The sequence below is a fragment of the Paramisgurnus dabryanus genome, chromosome 9 (genome assembly GCF_030506205.2).
Source record: "Paramisgurnus dabryanus chromosome 9, PD_genome_1.1, whole genome shotgun sequence".
In the NCBI taxonomy this organism is placed as follows: Eukaryota; Metazoa; Chordata; class Actinopteri; order Cypriniformes; family Cobitidae; genus Paramisgurnus; species Paramisgurnus dabryanus.
In genome coordinates, this window is record NC_133345.1 from 24,959,168 (window position 1) to 24,971,502 (window position 12,335).

General features: G+C 36.9%; 1 protein-coding gene and 1 long non-coding RNA gene across 4 annotated transcripts in view; one reads left to right on the top strand and one right to left on the bottom strand.

Annotated features, from left to right (window-relative positions):
• The window catches only part of megf11 (multiple EGF-like-domains 11), a 170,010-nt gene that overhangs the window by 81,859 nt on the left and 75,816 nt on the right, over nucleotides 1-12,335 (top strand). The gene's annotated exons all lie outside the window — the stretch shown is intronic.
• LOC135773596 (uncharacterized) lies at nucleotides 1,879-3,617 on the bottom strand. 2 transcript variants are annotated; one of them, XR_010543555.2, is made up of 4 exons: nucleotides 2,633-3,617; nucleotides 2,403-2,550; nucleotides 2,248-2,313; nucleotides 1,879-2,173 (listed from the first exon to the last, which is right to left on the bottom strand). It is a non-coding gene; the product is annotated as an uncharacterized lncRNA (long non-coding RNA). The 2 variants fall into 2 exon arrangements; XR_010543554.2 differs by lacking the exon at nucleotides 2,633-3,617 and having other exon boundaries at nucleotides 2,403-2,616.

The following is a 12,335-nucleotide window of genomic DNA, read 5'->3' on the forward strand; positions in this document are numbered from 1 at the left end:
AATCTTACTCATACACACCTAGTTGTTTAATTATGGACTGTGTATAAAACTTTTGGATGTTAAAACAAAAAAATTAAGATCGAATAGCTTTTGTCATAAAAGTCACATGGCCGTTTCATTTTAAAACCCTCATGTTTAAATCAAAGGCGTTCTAAATTAGAAATGCTGACAGAATTGCATTTGTTGTATAATAAACACATAGAGGTTGGGATCCGCAGCGGACACAAAACCAGGAAATGGGGTCAAAATGTCTTAAACAATAAAAAGGTTCTTAACACCATAAGAGCGCCTCAGCGTACGTTCTCTGGCAACTGTGGTTCGCGCATTCATGTGTTTTAATCAGAGCCTTGATTAAAGAATTCACTAAATCTAAAATTAAACCCTTATTTTGTCAGAGCGGCCAGAATTACATTTTATTGTGTAATAAACACATATTCCCTGTTGGTTTTAAGATGTCATTAATTTAAAACAAACCCCATAAGATGATTTGAAAATGTCTTTAATCGTTTAAAAAAAGTTTCTTAACGGTGTATATGAACACTCATCCGCGTATGTTCTCTATTGTAAACGCTGGTACACAATCTAATGGCGTGATCAGAATATTGTGCACGAAAAGATTAAGATTTTATTTATATTAAAATAAATACCCTTTAGTCTAAAGACTATAGTATTGTTGGGCCCCCGGTGATTTTGACACCGTTCATCGCTATACACATACTGAATATTTCATTAAATAATTTGTTACAACCAAATGCTTTATTTTTGTCAATGTGCTATTACATTTTTTACCACTACAGTTTTAAAAAGACCCTAGTTTACAACCCGCCACCTGCTGTGAACAGCCATCATCTCCCACACACTGTTATAAGACCAGCATCAGAAACATAAAAATATCTGATCAGAAAATATATCTTATAGTTAAATAGATAATAGTACATTTAAGTTTAACCAGTTACAACTAAAATATTTTATTCTTGCGTGACTTTAAAGAAGTCTATTGACAAAACAAACGTATATATCAAGTTGTATTTATAAGATAGACGCAGTCATTTGTCCTAAAATCTAAAATAATAATTTATTTTTGTCAGAGCAGACACTATAAGACTCTTTGTATAATATACACATATTAACACATGTTTTAAGAAGCCTTTAATTAAAAATAAAACCCCAAAATGGGATGAATACGTCTTAAAAACATTTAAAAGTTTATTAACGTCATATATAAGTATCTCTGTCACCATCTGTGCACGTATACACATGTCTTAGTCAGAGACTTGGTTAAAGACTCCCCTAAATCTAAAATAAAATCCTATTTTGTCATAGTGGACAGAATTACATTTATTAAGGTTATTTTAACACGGCATATATGAACACTCACCCGGCGCTTTGTCAGGCACCGTCGGATCTTTAATACGTGTGAATCTATAGAGCAGGTCATGAAAAGATTCACGGAACTCATGAATCGTTTAAAATTTTATTTAGTTTAGACTTTCGTCTAAAGATTATAGTATTGCCGGCTCCGAAGGTTATGGCTCAGATCATTGCTTAAACTATACACGTATACGGAATATTTCATTAAATAACTTGTGATGTTACAAACAAATGTTTTAATCGTAGCATTGTTCATGATTTGTCTAAATCTAAAATAAACATTTTACTTTTTTGACACCGTAATGGGGGATTGTTTTACCAACATTGAGTTTTAGAAATCTTTAATCGCTTTACAACATGCACCCCTGTGAAAGAATGCAGGTCTTGTGCGAAAGGAGGGAGGAAGGGTGATATCTGACATCAAATGCCTAAACACAAGCTGTCACACGATCCGTCATTAAACATAACAGCATACGTTTGACATAAAACACACACAGTCAATTGATCTAAAATCTAATATAAAAATTTATTTATGTCAGAGCAGACAATATAAGACTCATTGTATAATATACACATTTTCACACATGTTTTAAGAAGCCTTTAATTAAAAATAAACCCTAAAATGCGGTGAAAACGTCTTAAACAAGCTCTGTGGACAAATCAAACTAGGTATCCAGTATCCGAAATGTTTTAAATCCAATTTGCCACAAAATGTTTAAAATGTCCCCAGACAAATCCAAAAAGTCTCTGATTTTAATCTTTTTTAAAGATACGTCCAAAGTGTTGTGGTCTGTATCCTAACCTGTAAACAGATAAAAACAAGTTATTAGGACAAATATCTAAATAAAACAATTTTCTTATGCAAGATAAACGTACCGTGGAGATCCGCTATATATTTTGCAATAGTACACACAACGTTCGCTTTGCCTCTGATATCCAAACCTTTAAAACAGATAACACATGTTATTAGAAAATATTAAACCAAACCAGTTTGTTTAAATCTATTGTAACAGGATTAAATAAAAACACACCGGACAACACGAGCCAGTCGGCGTCTCTTTTGTTCCAAGATTTCCGTGTTACGCTGCGGGAGGTTCTAGTCTCGGTCTGACTTTTTTGTTCAGGCCACTCTTCTCCGCGATTTACCAGGAATAGTTAATACCAGTTTAGACAATTTCGCTGCAATACCAGAGATCGAATTTTTAGTTTTTAAATAAATCATACAAAATACTGGAACGAACATAGCGAAACACATACATACCAATAGACTTGAGTATAACAGCTCTGCTCGATCCAAACTGATTCCGGGAGATCTCTTGTCGCTCCCCAATAAAGGTTCGGTCATAAACTTTCAAAGATTACATCACACGACCCCCACACAAACACACACTGACATAATATCAGCATCAGAAAACTTTGTGTCTGAACAGAAAATAGACTAATTCGATAGAAAATATCGGCTTTAAGTTTAACCAGTTACAACTAAAATATTTTATTCTTGCGTGACTTTAAAGAAGTCTCTTTACAAAACAAACGTATTATCAAGTTGTATTTATAAGACACACGCAGTCAATTCCCCTAAACCTAAAAAAATACTTTATTTTTGTCAGAGCAGACAATATAAGACTCTTTGTATAATATACACATATTCACACATGTTTTAAGAAGCCTTTAATTAAAAATAAAACCCCAAAATGGGGTGAATACGTCTTAAAAACATTTAAAAGATTATTAACGTCATATATAAGTTTCTCTGTCACCATCTGTGCACGTATACACATGTCTTAATCAGAGACTTGGTTAAAGATTCCACTAAATCTAAAATAAAATCCTATTTTGCCATAGTGGACAGAATTACATTTATTAACATTATTTTAAAATGGCAGATATGAACACTCACCCGGCGCTTTGTCAGGCACCGCCGGATCTTTAATACGCGTGAAACTATAGTGCAGGTTATGAAAAGATTCACGGAATTCCTGAACCGTTTAAAAATTTATTTAGTTTAGACTATCGTCTAAAGATTGTAGTATTGGCTCAGATCATTGCTTAAACTATACCCATATACGGAATATTTAATTAAATAACTTGTGATGTTACAATCAAAAGTTTTAATCGTAGCATTGTTCATGATTTGTCTAAATCTAAAATAAACATTTACTTTTTGACACCGTAATGGGGGATTGTTTTACCAACATTGAGTTTTTGAAATCTTTAATCGCTTTACAACACGCAACCCTGTGAAAGAATGCAGGTCTTGTGAGGAAGGAGGGAGGAAGGGTGAGAGCTGACATCAAATGTCGAAACACGAGCTGTCACACACGAGCCGTCATTAAACATATCAGCATAGGCTTGACATAAAATACACTCAGGAAAAACAATCACTCTAAATGACCGGCCATAAAACCATTAAATACTTTCTGTCTAAAGTTGACAACTTGTACAGATTTTGATTGATGGTCCCGCCCCCTGTCAAACAAGTCATAAAAACACAAACTGTCAAAACACCATCTGTTAAGGAGTCATAAAACACAAACTGTCATAAAACCATCTGTTAAGGGTCATAAAATATAACCTGTCAAAACACCATCTGTCATGGGGTCATAAAACACCATCTGTCAAGGGGTCATAAAACGCCATCTGTCAAGGGGTCATAAAACACGACCTGTCAGCGGGTGGGGGAGGGGGTCATAAAAGTTTGACGAATGGTGGTCCCATATAACTACTATCCTCCTTCAGCTGCAGCCAGGAGTTGTGCTGTCTGTGTGATTTGACTCTGGCGCACTTTCTCTGATTATTGCAAGTACACCTGGCACATTACAGCAATGGCTACAGCAAGGTTACATCAAGACCAAAATATACTGTAAAATTTTCCCGCTCAAACAAATTTACCCAGAATGCATTATGAACTGCAGTACTGTACTGTAATGTATACATACAGTATAGTACTGTGGATTTTTACAGTAATGTACTGCTAAATCTACAGCGACATCTAACAGTGTGTGGAGGTAAACACAGCAACTTTCATCTATCCACGCTCCTTCACAGCATCATCATATCTATATATGCCCTTTTTTTTTTGCAATGTCTAGTGGTGAAAATTGCATATTTTGCCTTTAAAATCTTGAATTACCAGTAAAATGAAGACTTTATCATGACATTTGCTTCATTTCTGATTGATTGAGTTTTACAGTTCTTACGGTCCTATGAAATACTGTTTTTATTTCAACTCTTTTAATCTCAGGACAATGGCTATCTCTGTGAATGTGGCATTGCTGATGCTCTCAAGGTCACGATAAACAACTCTAGACAGGCTTGCTTTGATTATCCTAATGCAGACATTAAAAGCCCAGAAATTCAATTAAATTCTTATGTTTGCCTCTGAGAAGGGGGGAAGAGAAAGACCGGTACACATCGGTAGGCTGAGCAAAGGGATGGGGTCTGTGATCTGCACGTCTAAGAAAGGGCATCTTGATGATAAGGTTCAAAGGAGAGTTTTGCAGAACATTTAGTTGCTTGTACAATTTTACTCTTTTTGAATAAACACTATTGGATTTCAAGGTCACTGCTTGTGCTGAAAGAAAATATAGTTAGCTGTGTCAATCTCTTACTGACATTGAATAAAAAGTATGCATAATTGCAGATTACATAAAAATGACTAGTTATTGTAAAGGTAAAGAGTAACAGTTCATGTAGGCAACTAAGGTCAGTCACCAATTGCATAAAGACATTTGAAGCAAACCAAAGCTCTCAAGTTACATTCTGCAAGGCTAATTTCTAAGTATCTACTCTTGCATTGATCTACAAGAGTAAACACTGGCATTTCTGAGGCCGGCTGATTTGGATAAGATCATTTGTTTCGTTCATCAGGGAAATAAAAAGGATTTTTTTCTAACTCGATCAATACGCCAGCCCTTTTCTGCATAGAATGAATGAATCAGATTTGCTCTTTTACATCCCATTTGTCTTGTCATACATCTGCAACGTTATCAGGCACGAGTTAAGTAACAAACAGCTCTGGGTTGGAAGTCTCAGTAATGCCAGTTGTTCTCAGTTCTCAGAAATGTTATTTCCACACAAGAGTTCATGACTAATAATCCATTAACTCGTGCACGAAAACCTCCCCAGCAACAACAGGCTATTTCTCTTCATGTCTATTTTCGACTGTCAGTTAGAGAAAGCGATTCGCAATTGATTTCTCATGGAGTCACTGATGTGCACCTTTAACTTCACTTTGACTTTGAGAAGCCACAGGAATAATTCATGGACCCGGCGAGGTTCCAAAGACGAGAAGAACAAAACCGAATTCAGAGATCTCGCCGCTCATTCCGGAAAATTCTGCGGATGTGAACCAGTCAACCATTTCCGGAGAGGCTTGGGCTCTCCTGAGAGTTTTTCATGCGACTGCTGAGTATACGGGGAAGGGAAGGAATGGTGCGGATTGACACGTATTGGCCACTTCACAGGACCCTTAGAGTCTGGCTGCAGAATCTGTCTCTTCGTCCAAAGCTTCTTCCGGCCATTGAGCCTGTTCCCTTACCTCTACTCTCAGCATCGTAGTCACTCTGCTAATGAAGCTTTAATGTGGTTCTTGCTTAAGTGGCAAACAGGCAGTGAGTGCAATTTCTGAAGAGCCCAGTATTGCTCAAAACACAAACTCTTAGTATTTACTTTCAAAGCGCATATGTTTTAATGATTTAAAATTCCTTATTTAAAGGGACAGTTCACCCAAAAATGAAAATTCTGTCATAATTTTCTTACTCTCATGTTGTTACAAACCTGTATAAATTTCTTTGTTCTGATAAACACGAAGGAAGATATTTTAAAGAATGTTTGTAACCAAACCGATCATGAGCCCCACTCTATAGACGTGAATGGGGCTCAGGAACGGTTTTGTTATAGACATTTCTCACAATTAGAAAAATATCTTCCTTTGTGTTCATCAGAACAAAGACATTTTTACAGCTTTGTACCAACATGAGAGTGAGTAAATGATGAATTTTTATCCATTACTTTGCCTCTCTATCGCCATCTCTGTTTAAAATATAAAATTGCTTTATGTACTAAATCTGACCCGACAGTTCAAATTAAAAACCATTATTATAAGCTATTTATTTTCAACCATAAATTTTATGGATTGCAGCTTTCAATCGAAACATGATATTTAATGTTTACGAATTCAGCAGTTTCAATTTCAGCTTAATGTTGATGATGTAAACAGATCATTGTAGCGATAATCTGCTTGCCCACACAATCTGATACCACGCTGTAAGCGATGCACTCTGACCCCTTGATGATGGAGCGCGTCATCACCGTCGTTCCCATGAGTCTGTCCTCCATGTTTAATCTCCACAGCTCTGGTGGGCAGAAGGCCACCTGCCGAGAGTCATAAACCCCTCGCAAAGATTTATCTCCTCACAATGAACATTAGCATAATGTCAGATCATTAAAAACCAATTATACTGATCTGTGCTTGTACGTGTGGTGTGAAAGTTTCTTGGGAAAAAGTGTTTTTTTAGTTGATGTGGTCCTATAAAAATGGACACTTACAGGGTCCCATTCTGCATTTTAAAAAATTTCAGAATAAATGGTTAAAAAATGGTCCTTTCAAAAAGTACACCTTTGCACCTGAAAAGTTCAAATTAGTACCTCAAAGGTACAGTATTATTACAAATGTGTACACTTCTCAACCTAAACAATAGCCTACATATTAGCATCTTTTAAAGGGTACGGCTCCAGTGACAACTTGGGAACATTTTTGGATGATTTTTTCTGACAGGGAAGAGATATTTTTATATACTTGAATAAATATTTGATAAGTATGTCTGCATTATTTATATAAATAATATAGAAGCTATAATATACAGTACAAGCTGTAACAGTTTCAATTTTTTATTTTTTTTAATGTGTAATTTTAATTCCAAATTCCCATTTTTCATTTTCACTGATCTACAGCCAGCATTTCCCATCCCAATAGTACTAAGATTTGGATCAGTTACAGCCCAGTCGGTTTTATCTTGGAGCAGCCGTGGGATGGAGCAAGCAGTAGATTGAATGAGATACTTCCACCACAAATCCTTTAAATTAAACATTTGGATGAGCTGTGGGTATACAGTATATTTGCACAGCATGCTCATAGGCAGGACAAGTTTTTTTTGTTTATTTAGACATGTATTTTTTTGCTGTCAAAACACTGGATGTTGTTTAGTAAATAGCCTAACTACAGTTAATGGGATAATGCTGGTGTTGCCAAAGGTACGCATTGTGAAGATGACACTGCTGTCTTCCACAACACCTCCTTCCCAACACGCCTGAGCATTGTGTGATTTTTTCAAATAAAATCACCAAGATGTTTTGTTAAATATCATTTATTAATAATAGCCTGCTATTTCTGCACACTTGTATTAGATACACATTCACACAATGTGCATTGCCAACACCTGCAGAATGAGTTCATGCTCAGTAGACTAGCAACAGACTGAGGAAAGATGTATAATGTAACCTAATTTCCAACCTTCCCCCTTAGCGGTTCCAGCAGGTGCACATGCCACGAAACTCATAATGCATTGGCATGGTAGGTCAGGAAAGTTCGTTATGTCGCATTATTCTGTCGTAGTCTCCCTGTCCACACATGATTTTTAATTGCCCTATTCAGGGTTTTCATTTCTGTGTTTATTTGTTCTGTATAATGGTCAAGTGGTTCTTGTAATGGACTCATAATGAGCAGTTTTCTGGTCACATGCGCAAAGAACAATCTACTGCACTCCCATGAAACAACAAGTCGTGTGTATGAATAAATAAGTTCCCATTCGCTATTACACCAGCTATCGATCATCCCGAATGTCGTCTCTTGATGTCTTGTGCTTCTTGTTTCTTTTATAACTTAACCCATAATTAAAAGGTGTAATATTAAGGTTACAGTTAGATGCATAGCTCTCCATGACACCAATACTATCCACAAGGTTTCAGATTGAAGCTCTGTGTATAAACACGATGTACGTCAAGAGCAATGGGCCGCCATGTTGTCTGATGGATGCATTGTGGATTATTAGTAATACATCATAGCTGTTATGTTTTCAGTGCCCGATGGCCATGCGGGGTGGGGGGAGTCGCTTTAAACGCCACCGCAATGTAGCAACTTCATAATTAAACATATATCATGACGCACCATCTTGCAAGCAGGCAGCTGGTGTGAATGCAGCTTTCCCTACAGTACACATTGACCTATAGTTGAACCGTGTGGTATACTGCCCCCTTGTGAGAGAGTTTCATACTCCCAGGTCAACAAATTAGGGCTAAACATGGTTCACCCAGACCAAATTAGCTTTTCACCAGCAGGATACACAATAATTTAAGACAGTGGTGTTTGTTGGGTTAAAAGCATGTGTTATTGCATTTATGATTTGTGTTTATCTCCATCAAAGTCTAGAGCGGAGTAGAGTCATGCTATGCAATGCATGTGGATCAGGACATCTGCCGGGTCCCTTTATCATCGACCCTCTGCCGCGGCCCCTGGCACCATCTACTTCATCCTAATTAGAATTAATAATTGAAAATAGGAAATCGATGGGTGCAAATTAAGCTAGCTACGAGTGGGCTTTATTGGGTTGACATTGTCTCAAGAGCAGCGGCTGTTGGTCATTGCTGAGAAACGTCACAGAACGTGTGACTCTTTGCTTGTTGGCTTCCTTGTATAGAGAGATCTTGAGAAAAGCTTGCGTTTCTCCCAAGGGACGAGAGGAAGATAGAATTATTAATTTGGTAAAGCAACGGCCCGTGTAACAATCTGCTGAGCAGCACACTTCTGACTTTTGTTGAATAAGCTGCTGTTTTGCCGCACTAGGTCACGGTTCCTGCGAATTATTCAGGAGTGCGATAATGACCCAGCTTGCGCCCGCATTATTCACATCAAAGATCCCATCGCATCCCGTTTCACAGAAGATGCCATTGTTGGGTAGCGGTGTCCTTTGGTTTGGCTGCATGCGTAGGGTTTGTAAGCACAGTATTGAATGAAAGGTCTTGTAAAAGCTGATATCGATCTATCCTGGTGTTTCACATCCAAATGTATCTCAGGCAAATGATCTGGTTGTATGTATCCACAGGGGGAACATCATTCTTTACCAGATAGTGATTAGTGACTGCTTTTTTTGAAGTAGATGTCTTTCTAAACAACCTTTGGTTAATGCAAAATGTTTGTGAAGGTAAAAGAGTATCAGTAAAAGTAATGACCCAGTTTAAACTTTTGCATACAGTTGATTCTTAAAATGTGTGGGTTATTTTGAAGTCTTGTAAATTTGGACAGAACACATTGTTAGGTTAAAATTGACCCAATGATGTGTTTGTTTATAACACATGGTTGCATAACAACAACCAAACATTTTTTATTATTTTAAACATCATTTATTTTTTATTGTTCTGTCCAGTATTTACCCATTATGGGTTAAAAGTAACCCAGACATTTGTAGAGTGTTGCACGATGCTTTTAGTCAAAGGTTCTTAAAGAACCATTTCTCCCTTACCTTTTAAATATCTGTGCAACCTTTTCTACTAAAAATAATCTTTTGTGTGCTTGAGCCGATTGTCTGGTCAGTGCTCCGACATGTGGACTCAGTGACCCGAGTTTGATTCCTGGCTCAAGGTCCTTTGCTGGTCCTGTACCCCTTCTCTTTACCTTGCACATTCTTGTCCTCTCCTTTACTGTCTGCAAAAATGCCCCAGAAAAAGTTTTTTTGTGCAATAGAAAGGTTATGAATTTAAAAAAAATATGTGATACTTTATCTACTTAAACATTTTGGTAACAATATTACACACATACTATTACTATAAGTAGGCTGCATTTTAAGGCTCATTTTTTAAATAGAATCTTCCTGATTAAATCATGTAAAATGACTTTAAATGTTAAAGGGGTCATGGCATGAAAATCTGCCTTTTTTCATGTTTAAGTGCTATATTTGCAGTGCTTCTATCAGAACCTAGAAAATGTGAAAAAGATCAACTCACTAACTTGGTTTTGGTAAACCATTATCTGCAAGCACATGAAAAATTAGGTCATTGAAATTTGGCTCTCCTTATGATGTCATAAAGAGATCTTCTTATAATAATACCCCCCCTTAATCTGCACTGTCCAACCACGGCACTGTCATTTAGTTCAGAGAGAAAGAGAGAGAAAAAAATTGACAGCACAATTGAGTTTGAATTGCAACAAACCACCATCATTGTGATCAGTGTTTGCATTTCATCAGCTCTTCTGCATGACACACCCAAAACGGCACATTTTTGCACACACCTACAAAGTGTCAATTTTAACATGTTATAATAAATTTTCTATATGGTATTTTGATCTAAAACTTCATATATGTGCACTGGGGACACCAAAGATTTATTTAACATTTTAAAAAAGTCTTGTACATGTCTCCTTTAAATTAGTTAAACCCTCACCATGAAAATATTATGCTATATCTACTTAACTCTTTCCCCGCCAGTGTTTTAAAAAAAAAGTTGCCAGCCAGCGCCAGCATTTTTCCTAATTTTCACAAAAGTTTAATGCCTTCCAGAAAATGTTGTTCTTTAAATATATAAACAAACAATATATCAAATGAAAGAAAAGACCCTCTGCTTTCAAACAAAAAACCCGTTTCATCCTACCTTTATTAGTTCTCTTTTTATCACCTCTCAAATATGGGTAGGTTTCTTCAAAAACACCCAATTTTGAGCAAAAGCTGAGATAATTCCATTTTTGTGAAGGACTTTTGATAGAGATCAGATGCAGAGCGATCTTTAAAACATACACAGAGTTCTTTCTCTTTCACGTCAGATGCTATTTCTGGGTTGTATAAATTGCGGAAAGCAATTAAATTCTTGTCATTGGCAGGGAAGCGTTTTCTCATAATGATCAATTAATTAAAGAGTTAATAAAAATATGGGAACAGATTACAAGCGGTTTACTTAAAGTTTACTGCTTTTCTTTCTTTTTTTGCATATTTATTGTTATATTCATTTTTGTAACTCAAGATTTCACTTTCTTTCTGAAATTCACTGATTTAAAAAGCTCTGTGTTCCTGATTGGCCATAATATCTCTGACGTCAGCCTGAAACATGAAGCTCCTTACCATGTTTGAAAGATTCTTTGAGTCTGATGTGGGAGGAATTATGATAATGTCAGTCTTGTCTACATCACCAATCCAATCAAGTAAACTGTTGCCTACAATCCGTGTGTTTGTTTTAGTCCAGGAAAAGAGATTTATGTTGGAGACGATAACTCGCGCCATCGTTTACTTTGGGGTTTGTACATTTTGCATATCATTAAAGGAATAGTCTACTCATTTTCAATATTAAAATATGTTATTACCTTAACTAAGAACTGTTGAATCATCCCTCTATCATCTGTGTGTGTGCACGTAAACGCTGGAGCGCGCTGCGACGCTACGATAGCATTTAGCTTAGCCCCATTCATTCAATGCTGCCATTTAGAGATAAAGTTAGAAGTGACCAAACACATCAAAGTTTTTCCTATTTAAGACGAGTAGTTATACGAGCAAGTTTGGTGGTACAAAATAAAACGTAGTGCTTTTCTAAGCGGATTTAAAAGAGGAACTATATTTTAGGGATGTCCCGATCCGATCACGTGATCGGAAATCGGCCCCGATCACGTGGTTTCAGACTCGATCGGAATCGGACGTTACCTCCCGATCAGGACTCGGATACATATGCAGAGTTTAAAATCCATTAAGTTCTCGCTCTGCTCCGCGCCAGTGTACGCGCTGCGCTGGTGCGTGTGAACTGAAGAGAATAGGCTTGTTCGACTTCATCCGGCTGCTGGTTCTTGTGGTGCTGCATGACGTCAAAGTTCCGCGTGAACGATTTAAAAGCAAACTCCTCCGTATGATTTCGCAGATCACTCTCGCGGTAGTTTGACGTCACCCGGCTGTCGATTGTTGCGGCGCCGCATGAAGTCGAACAAGCCT